The 15,003-nt window shown below is 35.7% G+C and overlaps 2 long non-coding RNA genes across 2 annotated transcripts; one reads left to right on the forward strand and one right to left on the reverse strand.

Annotated features, from left to right (window-relative positions):
* Window positions 1-8,677: 8,677 nt before the first annotated feature.
* Window positions 8,678-9,273, reverse strand: LOC110674598. The gene is made up of 2 exons (XR_002499025.1): window positions 8,990-9,273; window positions 8,678-8,926 (listed from the first exon to the last, which is right to left on the reverse strand). It is a non-coding gene; the product is annotated as an uncharacterized LOC110674598 (long non-coding RNA).
* A 4,952-nt stretch (window positions 9,274-14,225) lies between these two features.
* LOC110674599 lies at window positions 14,226-14,822 on the forward strand. The gene is made up of 2 exons (XR_002499026.1): window positions 14,226-14,510; window positions 14,574-14,822. It is a non-coding gene; the product is annotated as an uncharacterized LOC110674599 (long non-coding RNA).
* The last annotated feature ends 181 nt before the right edge of the window (window positions 14,823-15,003 follow it).

Raw genomic sequence — 15,003 nt, forward strand, 5'->3', positions numbered from 1 at the left:
TTGCCATCTGCGCCATCCTAGAATTGATGATTATACCGTCCAGTGCAAAATATAAACTTCTCATAGCTGAATATTGACCATGTTCGAGCTTCTATTCGACAACGTCTAATCAACACATGGCACGCTAATCTACAACTGAACAAGCATATTATTCAGCTGCTGTTTAGTGCTGATCCAAGCTGAGTTCAGTCGGCTATTTTTAGTGCACAGTGAGAAAATTTATGTCGATGTTGGTCAAAATAATGTTTATTTACACAAAGTAAAAACAGTCTGAAATGATTAATATAATTTCATAATAAGTTTTAGTTTGTTCAAAAATGATTAATTAACTTAAATAATTTTATAAATTATAGTTTGATTATTATTTTTATTTGTATTTTTCATAAACCTATTACATATGCATTGAAGTATAAGTTCTATGTATGAATATATTTGAATCATTTGAAGGGTTAGTCCTCAGAACCCACCTGAATAGAAAAATATTCGAATATCTTGATGCGATTTTTATTTTCGGAAATGGCCAAGTAAATCATTTTTCTTAGAGCGCAGTATTTATTGAGTTGTGAAGAAATGTCATTTCAAATGTAGCTGGCTATAGAAATTTATTTAATCGATTCTGTGAAAGAAATTTCCATTTTTCTTGTACGGAAAAACACCCCGAGCAGGCGAAAAAAGCTTAGCAATAGAAAATATAATATGGATAGCTAAAAGTGATATTAACTTGATAGATATATGATATAAAATATCTGGAATATCTAAAATAAACTACTAGAACAAAATTGGCATGTCATATTTAGATTCTGCAAGATTTTACCATTAGCTGCGAGCTATTCATTAGATCTGCGTACATCAAATTTTTCATAGGTTTAGAAGTTCCAGGAACAAAATTTTGATATTGTCTTCAGATATTTTATCTCTTATGTCAATCAAGTCAATATCACGCTTTGTTTGTCAGTACTTTGCTCCTACTCGGAATACTTAGCTTAAATGTTTATTTTTGTTTTTCACAATAACTCTGCATTTCTGGAGACTGACCATGTTTATTTTCTGAACAGCTATTTCAAAAGGTTTAAGAAAGTGTAGGGTTCAAGGGTAATTCTTAGGGATCAAGATCCTGGCCAATTCTCCGGAATGAAAGACAGTATTTCTGTGTGACCGTTCACCAGTACGGTAAGAGTAGGAATCCTCACCTAGCTTGTTTATTCATCGTTGCTAAGTACTAAATTAAAACATAGCTTGCTATAAAATATCAATCTCTACAATCCTTCCTTGTTTCTATAGAAATTATGTTACGTTCAGAATTCATTATATTTAAAAATTACAGTTAAGATTACAGTTATTATGTTAATATGGTACATAGTCTTTGAAATGATGTGGCTCCTTGCGTGTTCTGTTTGTTCTATTCTGTTCTGTTAGTGCTTCGTTATTATTTACATTATTTTCGCCTTCTTCATTGCCATTGGGTGACACAGATTCCTCATTCCTTGTAGTTTTTTCTATTTTCTTAAGATGAGCAACATTACGCCTATATTCTCTTCCGGTTTTGATGGATTTCAATGTGCAGTCTGCTTCCTGTTTCCGCACCACAACAAATTCCTCGTTGATATAGTCTGTATCCAATGTATTATTTTTCTTCATTCTTTTTATCAGTACTTCATCGCCAACTTCAATCTTACTGTGAATTGCTTTCCGTTTCTTATCACTGTATTTTCTTCCTTTTTCCTTTTGTAATCGATCCATATCTCTAACTTCTTCATCATTTGAGTGGTATACTGGAACTTGTGGTAACTTACTTCGGATACGTCTTCCAAACATCAACTCGGATGGTGATTTTTCAGTCGTGGGATAATTAGTTGAATGATAAACAAGCAAATACTGACTCAATTCCTTCCTCCAACTTTTTCCTAATTCCTGAGCAATCTTTTAAGTATTGTTCTATTTTGCCGTTCCACTTCTCCATTTTGTTGAGGCCAATATGGTATGGTATTGACCAATTTGATTCCATTCTCCAAACAAAATGTTTTCAATTAATTACAGTTCTCGCTCAACTGGGGTCCATTATCGGCTCTGAGAGATACTGGAAGCCCATAACGACCAAAAATGACACTTAATTCTTCATTCAAAGCTTGGACATTGATAGATATCATCTCCTTTACTTCAACATAGCGACTATAATAGTCAACTACTACTAATAAATATAAACCATCTGGCAATGGACCAAGGAAATCAACTGCAACATCTTCCCAAGGCGCTGAAGGCATCTCTTTTCTTACCATTGGTTCCGGAGCTTCAGGTGCAGATACCAAACAACAACCTCGACAGCTTTTCACAAATCTATCTACATCTTGATCAAGATTCGGCCACCATACATGTGTTCGTAAATGCGTTTTCATCATTCTGCTACCCGGATGCCCTTCATGCGCCAATGACAGAACCCGAATTCTAAGCCTTCCAGGAATAACTAGACGATCTGTTCGAAGTAGTACATTTCCAACTTGACACAACTCTTTGGCTATAACTCTGTATGCCAACGGAAGTTTCATTTGCTGATCTGTTCTGATCAATTCTTGTACGTTTTGAATTTCTTCATCTTCTATAGACTCCTTTTCGATTTCTTCCCAATTTAACACCATCGAATTAGCTGCGGATGTCACTATTTTTTGAATTAACAACTCTTCATGAATATCGAAAGGCTTGGGATCCAACACAGCTAATCTGGACAAAGCATCAGCTGCATTATTTTCGCCAGAAATAGGAACCACATTATACTCAAACGCTTGTAAACGGAGTACCCATCTTTCTATCCGAGCGCATGGCTTAGACCTAGGAGTAAACAGAAACTGCAATGCTTTGCAATCTGTCACTAGATCAAATGGTTTTCCCAATAGGTACACTTGAAACCTTTCAACTGCCCAGACAAGAGCAAGTGCTTCTTTTTCTGTCTGACAGTATCGTGATTCCGTATCAGTCAATGATTTTGAAGCATAACTGATGATACGTACTTGCCCTTGGCTATCATATTGAGCGAGGATGGCTCCTAGACCAACTGGACTAGCATCCGGCATTACAGCCGTGCGATCGTTAACGTCGTAATACCACAGCTGTCCAACTCTACTCATAATCTTCTTAATTTCTTCAAAAGCTTCTGCGTGTTGCGGTTTCCACTCGAAAAAGGTTCCTTTCTGAGTTAATTTCCGAAGAGGTTCATCGATAGTCGCTAGATTAGGAATAAACTTGTTCATGTAATTAGCGAGACCCAGAAAGCTCCGTATTTCAGCTTCATTCTTTGGATCGCGAAACGAAACACACTTAAACGGTTTCGGTTTTTTTTTTTAATCGCTACCACAAATGGCAGAACCTCCATTTTTCACTCTTTCGTCGAAAACGACATTTTGAATTTATTAAATAAACCGGTAATGTTAATGTAATAAAAATAAATAAAATACCTTCCGCTTTCACCTCGTCGCCAGATTGTAGGGTTCAAGGGTAATTCTTAGGGATCAAGATCCTGGCCAATTCTCCGGAATGAAAGACAGTATTTCTGTGTGACCGTTCACCAGTACGGTAAGAGTAGGAATCCTCACCTAGCTTGTTTATTCATCGTTGCTAAGTACTAAATTAAAACATAGCTTGCTATAAAATATCAATCTCTACAGAAAGCATAATTTATGAGCTTTGAAATGCATTCGGAACTCAACACGAATTTCAGATATTTTGTCCATTTTATGAAATTTAGCTATAGTGTGCTCGCTTTTACAAGGCTTATTTATTGCTGAACAATGTGTTTGTTAATCATCATTTTGGCCTCTATTGGTTCAACTGTTCTTATAATATACTGAAGCTGAATTAGGATTTTATAAGATACTTATTCAGCTCTTATTCATGCTTATGTTAAACATGTGGGAATAGCTGAAGTGCGACGCAAGTAAAACGTTAGTTCGTCTTCTGAATATCCTTTTATACATATACATTTGTTTAGTGGAATATTGGCTTTTTAATTGGGGGAAACATGTCTTGTTCAGCTCATTTGTAGAACAATCTTGGCTAGTCGAATGAGAATCTTTGGAAACGTTTAATAAGTGACGATTCAACTTTTGTTCATTCTAATGCATAACGTTGAACATTGATCTAAGTTTGTGTTAAAAAAGCACCTTCTCAGCTCTTTATAGAGCAAATTTTTTATTCAGCTGCCATTACCGTTATTGAACAATAATTAAACATGCATGCTTGTTTGTGGACCTGAATTGTTAGTTGGGTAGTGGTTTCTGCGCTTGTGTACATACACGCTACATGTCGCCAACACTACTTAAAGAGTTGCTGGTTGAAAATATAAACAAAGATCAGCTGTTCCCAGCAAAATCAAACGGCAGTATTTTCAACAAGCAAATTTACGCACGTGTTCGTGACACCGCTCGGCGAGAGCTTAATAGTAGAGAGACAAAAACATTCAAGCAGTGTGTGAACCGTCGGCAGCGCAACGCCTGATGGTATAGACCAATGCACGAGTTCACTGATTTGACATTTGAGCGGTACCGAATAGAGCTTAGTGACATTTGAACACACGTAGACTAGCATATGCTCGTCATACACAGTGGGCCGTATGAATAAAATGTAGTAAAGTTGAGTTTACTACATTCTCGGTAGTAAACGCTATATGTGGAACACGAGTGGAACATGTTTGTGTTATTTTCCTTTCTACACCTTTCGAACATACTACAAACAACGCATTGCTATGAATAAAGGTAGCATTTACTACAAAGCTACTGGTAGTTAGCTTCAGAGGTTGCTACACATGCTTTGAGTTTGCGGAATTGAATGGAATAATTTACTTTAGAGTAAAAATCATGGGAAAACGATATGAGTTTTGATATATCGGAAGGTATTTTGAGTTTTACAAAGGAATTCTGAGGTTACGAAAACTTTCACTCCGCCAATTCTGAGATTCCGGTAAGATTACCGGCAGTAGCAATTTGTAATATCCGTGTGAATTCTGACATTACGATAATTATGTTATTTTCTAGGAATTTTAGGATGTCGGTAGGAATTCAGATATTGATAAAGTAATTCTGAATTTTACGTGTAAATTCTGACATCTCAGATTTCCTTTTGAATTCCGGAATTCCTGTAGGAACTTTGAGATTCCGATAGGGATGTCGGATTTTTTATGATAATTCTGAAAATTTAAATACCATTCTAGGAATATTGCGGAAATATTAGGAATCTGGTAAAAACTCTAGAATTGGGGTGGGAATGGGATTCCGAATATTAATCTCTTGGAATTCTGTGGGTATCTTTGAGACGGTATTTCTGTAAGGGCTCATTCATTTATTTCATAACGCTGAAATTGGACTTTTTGGACACCCACCCACCACCTTGTTACGCTTTTTGTATGAATATTATTCAATTTTTGTATGGGCCGTAACATCGTTGGGACACCCACCCACCCCCTCTAGCGTTATGAAATTTGTGAATGGGCCCTAAGAATCTATGAGGTTGCAGTGGGATTCCTGCGAATTATTGTGTGAATATTTGTAATTCCGAAAATCAATCTTTGTAATTATTGTAAAAACCTTTAAGATTCCGTTGATCTCCAGTTCCGTTGGAATTTCAAAGTAAAGCTTTAATATAAACGTTTTGAATGTCGGTAAATATTTTATAGATTTCAATGTGATTTTTTGTGGAATCGTTAAGAATTTTATTAATTTCAAAGGGAACCCTGGTGTTTTAGGAGAGATCCTCATTGAATTCTAACGACTACCAATGGAATCACTACAATTTTCATAAAAATCTCTACATTCTAAGTTCTAGACATTCCAAGGATACTATCAGAAACCCCACCAAAATAACGAGAATATCACAGAAACACTTAGAACATCGGAATTCAACATGCTGTTAAGAAAACACACGAGGAGCATCAAAATTCTACCGCAATTTCACCAGAATCTCAGTATTGGTGCTAGAAAATATGTGGTTCCAAATTTGATAGCTGTAATCTCAAGATCTCTTCATAAATGTTAAGCTAGTATTTAAAAAATCATCGGCGTTGGCGAAGGCTGAAAACCACTCAGAAAATTCTTTGATGTACCATCATCATAAAATCATAGACATAGAGAGAATACCAGACTAATCACAAAATTACACTTCAAATCTTGTCAAATAACAGCACCTTCATGATTTGTGCAAATTGTCGCGTAATCGATTAGATTCCATGCATTTTCTTCATATGCATAATTGTATTAATTTTAAGCGTCACTCTGAATAGATTATCCTTTACGTGCAGAATCACTCTGCACTCTGAATGGAAATTTCTAAACGTGCAGCTTCAGTCACTGCTCATGTTCGAAAGTAGTAAGTACTACATGTTCGAAAAGTTTTTTATTCATTCCAAAAGTGTAGTAAACTTTGTGGATTTTGTTTTTGAGTAGATGCTACATGTAGTAAAGTTCAAAGTTTTTTATTCATATCACCCAGTGGGTGATATGAATAAAAAAACTTTGAACTTTACTACATGTAGCATCTACTCAAAAACAAAATCCACAAAGTTTACTACACTTTTGGTATGAATAAAAAAATTTTCGAACATGAGCAGTGACTGAAGCTGCACGTTAAGAAATTTCCATTCAGAGTGCAGAGTGATTCTGCACGTAAAGAATAATCTATTCAGAGTGACGCTTAAAATTAATACAATCATGCATATGAAGAAAATGCATGGAATCTAATCGATTACGCGACAATTTGCACAAATCATGAAGGTGCTGTTATTTGACAAGATTTGTAGCACATACAAACAGACGTAACACTTAGAACAAATCTGGATCAAAATCATAGTCACGAGGACATTTACGCCCAATGCTAAAATCGGTGTGTTTGGCCGACACGCCAACAGATGGCAGTAGTGTGTAAACGTCAAACAAGAACAAAAATGATGCGAGCGCTGCGGGTGGCGGATTGGCCCCCTAACATATTTTTGAATTGACCGTTAAAAAGGTGGTCGATGGACAATGATGAGAGTGTGACGTCTGTTTGTCTGTGTTTGTAGTGTAATTTTGCGATTAGTCTGGTATTCTCTCTATGTCTATGATTTTATGATGATGGTACATCAAAGAATTTTCTGGGTGGTTTTCGGCCTTCGCCAACGCCGATGATTTTTTGGATACAAGCTCAACATTTATGAAGAGATCTTGAGATTACAGCTATCAAATTTGGAACCACATATTTTCTAGCACAAGTACTGAGATTCTGGTGAAATTGCGGTAGAATTTTGATGCTCCTCGTGTGTTTTTTTAACAGCATGTTGAATTCCGATGTTCTAAGTGTTTCTGTGATATTCTCGTTATTTTGGTGGGGTTTCTGATAGTATCCTTGGAATGTCTAGAACTTAGAATGTAGAGATTTGTATGAGAATTGTAGTGATTCCATTGGTAGTCGTTAGAATTCAATGAGGATCTCCCCTAAAACACCAGGGTTCCCTTTGAAATTATTAAAATTCTTAACGATTCCACAAAAAATCCCATTGAAATCTATAAAATATTTACCGACATTCAAAACGTTTATATTAAAGCTTTACTTTGAAATTCCAACGGAACTGGAGATCAACGGAATCTTAAAGGTTTTTACAATAATTACAAAGATTGATTTTCGGAATTACAAATATTCACACAATAATTCGCAGGAATCCCACCGCAATCTCATAGATTCTTACAGAAATACCGTCTCAAAGATACCCACAGAATTCCAAGAGATTAATATTCGGAATCCCATTCCCACCCCAATTCTAAAGTTTTTACCAGATTCCTAATATTTCCGCAATATTCCTAGAATGGTATTTAAATTTTCAGAATTATCATAAAAAAACCGACATCCCTATCGGAATCTCAAAGTTCCTACAGGAATTCCGGAAATCAAGAGGAAATCTGAGATGTCAGAATTTACACGTAAAATTCAGAATTACTTTATCAATATCTGAATTCCTACCGACATCCTAAAATTCCTAGAAAATAACATAATTATCGTAATGGCAGATTCACACGGATATTACAAATTGCTACTGCCGGTAATCTTACCGGAATCTCAGAATTGGCGGAGCGAAAGCTTTCGTAACCTCAGAATTCCTTTGCAAAACTCAAAATACCTTCCGATATATCAAAACTCATATCGTTTTCCCATGATTTTTACGCAAAAGTAAATTATTCCATTCAATTCCGCAAACTCAAAGCATGTGTAGCAACCTCTGAAGCTAACTACCAGTAGCTTTGTAGTAAATGCTACCTTTATTCATAGCAATGCGTTGTTTGTAGTATGTTCGAAAGGTGTAGAAAGGAAAATGACACAAACATGTTCCACTCGTGTTCCACATATAGCGTTTACTACCGAGAATGTACACGCTAAGGAAATAAAATACTAAATAAGTTAAATACCATTCTAAAACCGTATTTGGTCTATTCACTCATTGGAATGAATTAAAAAGGAATATGCATTGCTAGTATAAACGCTTTTTATATATGACCGTGCTTATCACGGGAATAATCCTTTGGGCTGATAAAGAAGGAAAATTCAATGAATTTCATAAAAACTGATTTCATTTTGTTTTGAAAATATGAAAACAAAAAAACAAAATTAAAAGTGAAACTAAATGATATATATATATATATATATATTTTATATATATTTTATTGTAATAGCTTTTTGCTGACGCGACATGAGCGTCATCCCGTCGCTATTTATAAAACTTTAATTTTTTTATCATGGTATGAAGGTGGTTAGAACGCTGCAACTTATTCTATCTGTGCACTAGGACTCGAGCTAGTTCCGCGCCGTTCGCATTATCTGCTTAGTTCTGCTAGCTCAGAAAATCCCGTTGGCAATTTTTCCGCTGATGTTCGTCATTTCACTCCAGATCCAACGGCCGGAAGCTTTGGGTGGGATTCTAAATGAACAAAAATGTCGCAATAAAAGCAGTCACGGAGCCGCTGAGTGAAAGAAAACTTACCGATAGCAACACATTCTCGCTCCCAAATAACTATTTATTATTTTATTACGTTTTTCTCGTGAAAACAGTTATTAATTTTGTGAGGCACGATCACCGAGCTTGAGGACACACAAAAATAAAATGTCTGAATCGAATTCGGTTTCGTTAAGTCCCGGAGTGAAATCAGGCGCGCAATATGCAGTGAAAATGATAAATTTCCAAAAAGATTAGGAATGCTTAAAATATATTACTACAGTGTATATCATTTATTCGCAACAATGAATAAAGTTGTGTAAATATAAATAAATAATATTTATTATACTAACTAGAGTTTTCCATTTTCTCCGTGTACACGGAGAAAATCGAAAATACTAATTAGTATGAGATTTATTATTCCACCAACATTATTCCCTTTTAATCATTGAGAAACTTACAAATTAATCGTCGAAATATTATGTTTTATACTTCTCCATGCATAACCATGAATTATTTTTGGACGTGCATATGCGGTGAATCACGCTACTCTTGGGACTTAACCAAAATAATTTTGTCTTAGTTTGCTCTACAGTATCCTATTGCAATCACGTCGTGTTTAAGAAGTCCGGTGGTTTCCCGAATAGCACGCGTTCTGAGAAGTTTGATCTTAAATATTAAACACATAGTCGAAGTTCCTTCGCGTGAAAGTTATTTAAAGTAAAATAAGAATGTGGAAAAAGTTCCCTACACAATTTGCTCCACAGCAAACCATCCGCGACCGCCACTAGCGGCGGGGGCTCAACATTAATAAATAAAAAAAACGTAGTGGTAGCAATGAATATGAAGGTAAGTTCGTTTGTCTGATCTCGGTATTTTTTAATCATTATGTCTAACTTTTTCAATTTAACTCTCCAGAAGAGCTCCATTACGATTGTCGGGAGTTTTCCGGACAGATGTGTGGGAAGAACAGCTGCAAGCTTGTGGATAACACAGCGCAACAAAAATGACATTTTCGCGTGTCTCAAGAATCAAATTAGCTGTGTTCAATGACTTTGATCGAACTTCCTCGGGGTTGGTTGTACTAGCTCGTATTTTTTGTCAACAAATAACTGTCAAAGCTACTTCGAGCAACTCCAAGCTGCTTTCTCAATGAACGCTCTTTTTACTCTTTTTACTAAATTACCGGAATTCCACGTGAAAAAAAAATTCGCGCACTTAACAATCCGTATCGCTTCGGAATTTCGCTTTTTTTCTCAATGTTTACGTTTTTAAACGTCAAAAACACGAGCTACTGCGAGCTGGTTGAACTAGCTCGGACTCTAGCTTCCAACCTGTTTCGAGCGACTCGGAGTTGGTTGGACTCGGCTCAATGAACACAAACCCGAGCGACTCGAAGTAGGTTGGAGTGGCTCAATGAACACCAAAAGCTGACTCGCAAGTGGTTGCAACTAAGTTCGAGCAGCTCGTTGAACACAGCTATTATGTGTCTCTAGTAGATTTGGGGTTGCTGAATCTGATACCGTTTTCAGAAATTTTCCAGCACGTCACAATTTTTAGCTACAGGTCGCCAAAGTTGTATAAAACATTGGTTTTATTGATGTTTACCTAAAATTTGAAGTATATTTTATCAAACTTTTTTGTGATCTTATCCACCAAGCATGTAAAAGAGGAATTAAACTTTCGTTTTAGATATATTTTGGTTGAAATTTCACGATTAAATTTAGATTAAACTGATTTTTTCAACATGATTGCAGTCTCCATACAAAATTCTTCGTTACTCTTATATGGCAAAATACAATACTTCTCTAAACCATCAAAAAATATCTTTTCCGCATGAAAAGTATTATGAACTTTGATGATAAGTATTGTTATACACATAAATATTGAATTCTGTGGTAAATTAAGCAAATAAATTGCCTTACAAGCTGGCAAACTTGCATGCAAGTTGGCTGAAATAGTCATTTTTTGCATTTTCAACACCTAATATCTCAAAAACTAGACGTGCTATGATAATTCTGTAAACGGCAATGGATTCAGCAACCCTTAATTAAGTAAATAGAGGTATTTTGATGCTGGAGACAAAAACGTGTTCCGCAGTGTAATGAATCTTGTTAGAAGCGGCGCAAAAGTGGAAGTGATCTGAATTAAAATCAACGATGATCATCAAATGCAATATAATGAGACCCTTTCACCCTTTCACACACTTTTCACATGATTTGACTGAAAATAAATGCGCTTCATGCGAATATTAATTGTTGTTTCATTTTTGTTTGTTTTTGTTCACAACAAGAGAAAATGGTTAATTTTATTGATTGTACAGGATTATAGATCTTTATGCATGAGTTAAATAATTCACGAAAAATCATTTCCGGATATAAAATCTGTTTATACTAACCCAGCTTAATGATTCAAAATGCATTACAATGAGTGAATAGACCGAATATGGTTTTAGAATGGTATTTAAGCCATCTAGTATAATATTTTCTTAGCGTGTAGTAAACTCAACTTTACTACATTTTATTCATACGGCCCAGTTTGTTTTTGTTTTCCTCAAAGAAACTTGCACACGCTTTCCAGACTCATCAAAATGCATATGGAAATATTACCCAATTTGAAAAATCTATACCCGGATTCTGGGTGTTTTTCGAAACTGAGTGCATATTGTTTTCCTCTAAGGTTCACAACTACATCTACACTAGGGCACCCATACCATTGGGCGTGATTACCACTATTCACTCGTTGTCATGCACTGAGAAAAATCTACACGTCAAGGTTGTGTGTTTACTTATACACTCAGAAACACAAGAATACATTCAAATATTACGTAACGCAAAATTTCCCAATTTTGGACCCCCTCCCACCCCCACGTAACAGCTTTTGTATGAAAATTTTAAAATTTTTGTATGAATTGTAACACTATGTCAGACCCCCTCCCTCCCCCTGTTGCGTTACGTAATATTTGAACAATCCCCAAGTAGTCGCAGAATTACTAAATTTTAGTAATTTATGACTATTTTCTATTTTCCTCTCTTTCATTCTGCAGGGAATTAAATTCCTATTTGTCAATTCACCTGGGTTGAAGCATCGCTAAGCTTCAACCCAGGCGAAATGACATTTAGTGTAGAAATATCCTCTAACTCAACAGGATTGTGGCTCGCAGTTACTCACGATAAACATAAAACAACTGTACAGCGACGATTCTAGATATAACCACTACATTGAAGTCGAATTTCAAACACATTTTTAAATATTTGATTGAAATCAGAGTAATTGAAAACTTTACCAAAATCAAATTTTTCAAATATGCATCAAAACGCCCCTCCCAATATGCTTCCCTCCAGCTCGTAGCATAAGTAACATAGAAAAAATGTCAAAAGGAATCAAAACAAACCACACAAAAATCGTGGTAGTAAAAAGGCAATCTCACGTACGTGTTGCACCAACGGCAACGGAGTGTAAAAAAATGTCGAAGTGTCAGTCGATTTAGAATACATCTCTCTCTTTCATCGACCGATGATTTGGACGGCGATTTGAGGAACGGCGGTCCGTGTCCAATCTGGAAATCTCCGTACAATAGATTTGCGCAATGAGGAAAACCACTTGACTTGAGTGTGGTTGCCATATGAATTTCGTCATTGACTTCACGGTAAAATTCAACATTAGGTTGTCATGTGAAACAAACATGAATGGCAAAATATTAAATCATGAAAACCATCTGATTTGCTTATTGAATTCGAAATGTAGTGGCTTTCGGTAGTCATATGTGATAGAACATGAATGTCATGAGACTGAAAGAAGAAATTTGATAGAAGAACTCTTACTCCCCAAAATATGGATTCGAGGCTCCTCTGCTTGTCGCAAGCTCACTTGAATTTTTTTTTTTTTTTTTTCAACAAGCGAGTCAGCAACAAGCGGGGCGCCGCAAATTTATAATTTGGGAAGCCCGGAAGATGCATATTTCATTTTATACGAAGCTGAAAGCTAGGAAAATCTGCTGGTGGATTCCGATTTTTCTCTAACATCATACGTCATATCCAGTCTTCCCATGAACCGAACCGATGTGCAACTTTGGTTTGAACATTGCAACTTGTGTTGAACCACAAACGCGCTTCGTCTCTGTACCAGTGTATCAAACCGAACCCGGTACATGTGTACTTCGGTTCAAACTTTGGTTCAAACTTGGGTTCAAATAATGACACAAAGCAGGCAGGCAGAGAACGGTTGAAATCCACGCGGATAAATTTCTACGATCATATATGGATCTTCTTGGTTCAAATCGCAAGACCCTTGAGGCTTGAACAAATGTTACATTTTAGCAGATCAATTGAGATCAATACTTTGTGTAACATTCAGTGGTAACTTTATGAAAAAACCAAGCATTTTACTATATCAAACAACAAGACACGATAAGTAGAAATTGATAAGCGTGAATATCAACAATTTTCTGTCTCTCCGTTTGTGTCATCGTTCTGAAGCTCGAATGCAACCGGAGATTTGCACCAAAATTTGAACCGCGGTTGCAATCGAGGTACGAATGGACCGGTTTTCGAACCGGCGTTCAAACCGAAGTTCATTTTACACATGTTTGGGTTTAGGTTCAGTTTCAAGCGTTTCGGTTTGTACACGAAAACAGAGTACAAGGAGAGTACCGAAACCGCCCGAACCAACGTGTTCGGTGTTCGTTTGGGAAGACTGGTCATATCATGCATTTTATTTACATAAAACTAGAATGAACTCATCTTTACTAATAGAAAGAAAAACGAATCCGCAAATTTTTCTCTAACACATTCAGCTTCGGAATTTTCTTCTTCTCTTTGGAACATGATGATGACTGTCGTTCGACACAAGGTCCGACTGCAATTTACTTCACTATGAATTGATAATTAACAATTTAGAAATTTGGAACACGGAAATCGACAGCAAGCTCATCGATTTCGAATCGACCAACTTGAACATGATGATCATGACACAAGATAGCCATAAGTTAAACACACTGAATCCGTCTTGGGTGATGATCTATGCACCCATAGGTTGACGCACACGAATTTGAAAAGGAAAGCTTCAGGAACTTATGTGGAAAACTATGGAATTCATGTTGTCGGTTGATTAATCAGTCCATGAAGCAAAACTAAAGAATTGAATGTGTAACACACATGAAATTTGTAAGAAAATCACAGCAAATCGATATAGACGTTCATGAATCGATCCATAATTTTAAACACACGAATCAAACGTGTACACGGAGAAAATGGAAAACTCTAGTTAGTATAATAAATATTATTTATTTATATTTACACAACTTTATTCATTGTTGCGAATAAATGATATACACTGTAGTAATATATTTTAAGCATTCCTAATCTTTTTGGAAATTTATCATTTTCACTGCATATTGCGCGCCTGATTTCACTCCGGGACTTAACGAAACCGAATTCGATTCAGACATTTTATTTTTGTGTGTCCTCAAGCTCGGTGATCGTGCCTCACAAAATTAATAACTGTTTTCACGAGAAAAACGTAATAAAATAATAAATAGTTATTTGGGAGCGAGAATGTGTTGCTATCGGTAAGTTTTCTTTCACTCAGCGGCTCCGTGACTGCTTTTATTGCGACATTTTTGTTCATTTAGAATCCCACCCAAAGCTTCCGGCCGTTGGATCTGGAGTGAAATGACGAACATCAGCGGAAAAATTGCCAACGGGATTTTCTGAGCTAGCAGAACTAAGCAGATAATGCGAACGGCGCGGAACTAGCTCGAGTCCTAGTGCACAGATAGAATAAGTTGCAGCGTTCTAACCACCTTCATACCATGATAAAAAAATTAAAGTTTTATAAATAGCGACGGGATGACGCTCATGTCGCGTCAGCAAAAAGCTATTACAATAAAATATATATAATATATATATATATATATATATATATATATATATATATATATATATATATATATATATATATATATATATATATATATATATATATATATATATATATATATATATATATATATATATATATCATTTAGTTTCACTTTTAATTTTGTTTTTTTGTTTTCATAT

Source organism: Aedes aegypti, chromosome 1 (assembly GCF_002204515.2).
Source record: "Aedes aegypti strain LVP_AGWG chromosome 1, AaegL5.0 Primary Assembly, whole genome shotgun sequence".
Lineage (NCBI taxonomy): Eukaryota > Metazoa > Arthropoda > Insecta > Diptera > Culicidae > Aedes > Aedes aegypti.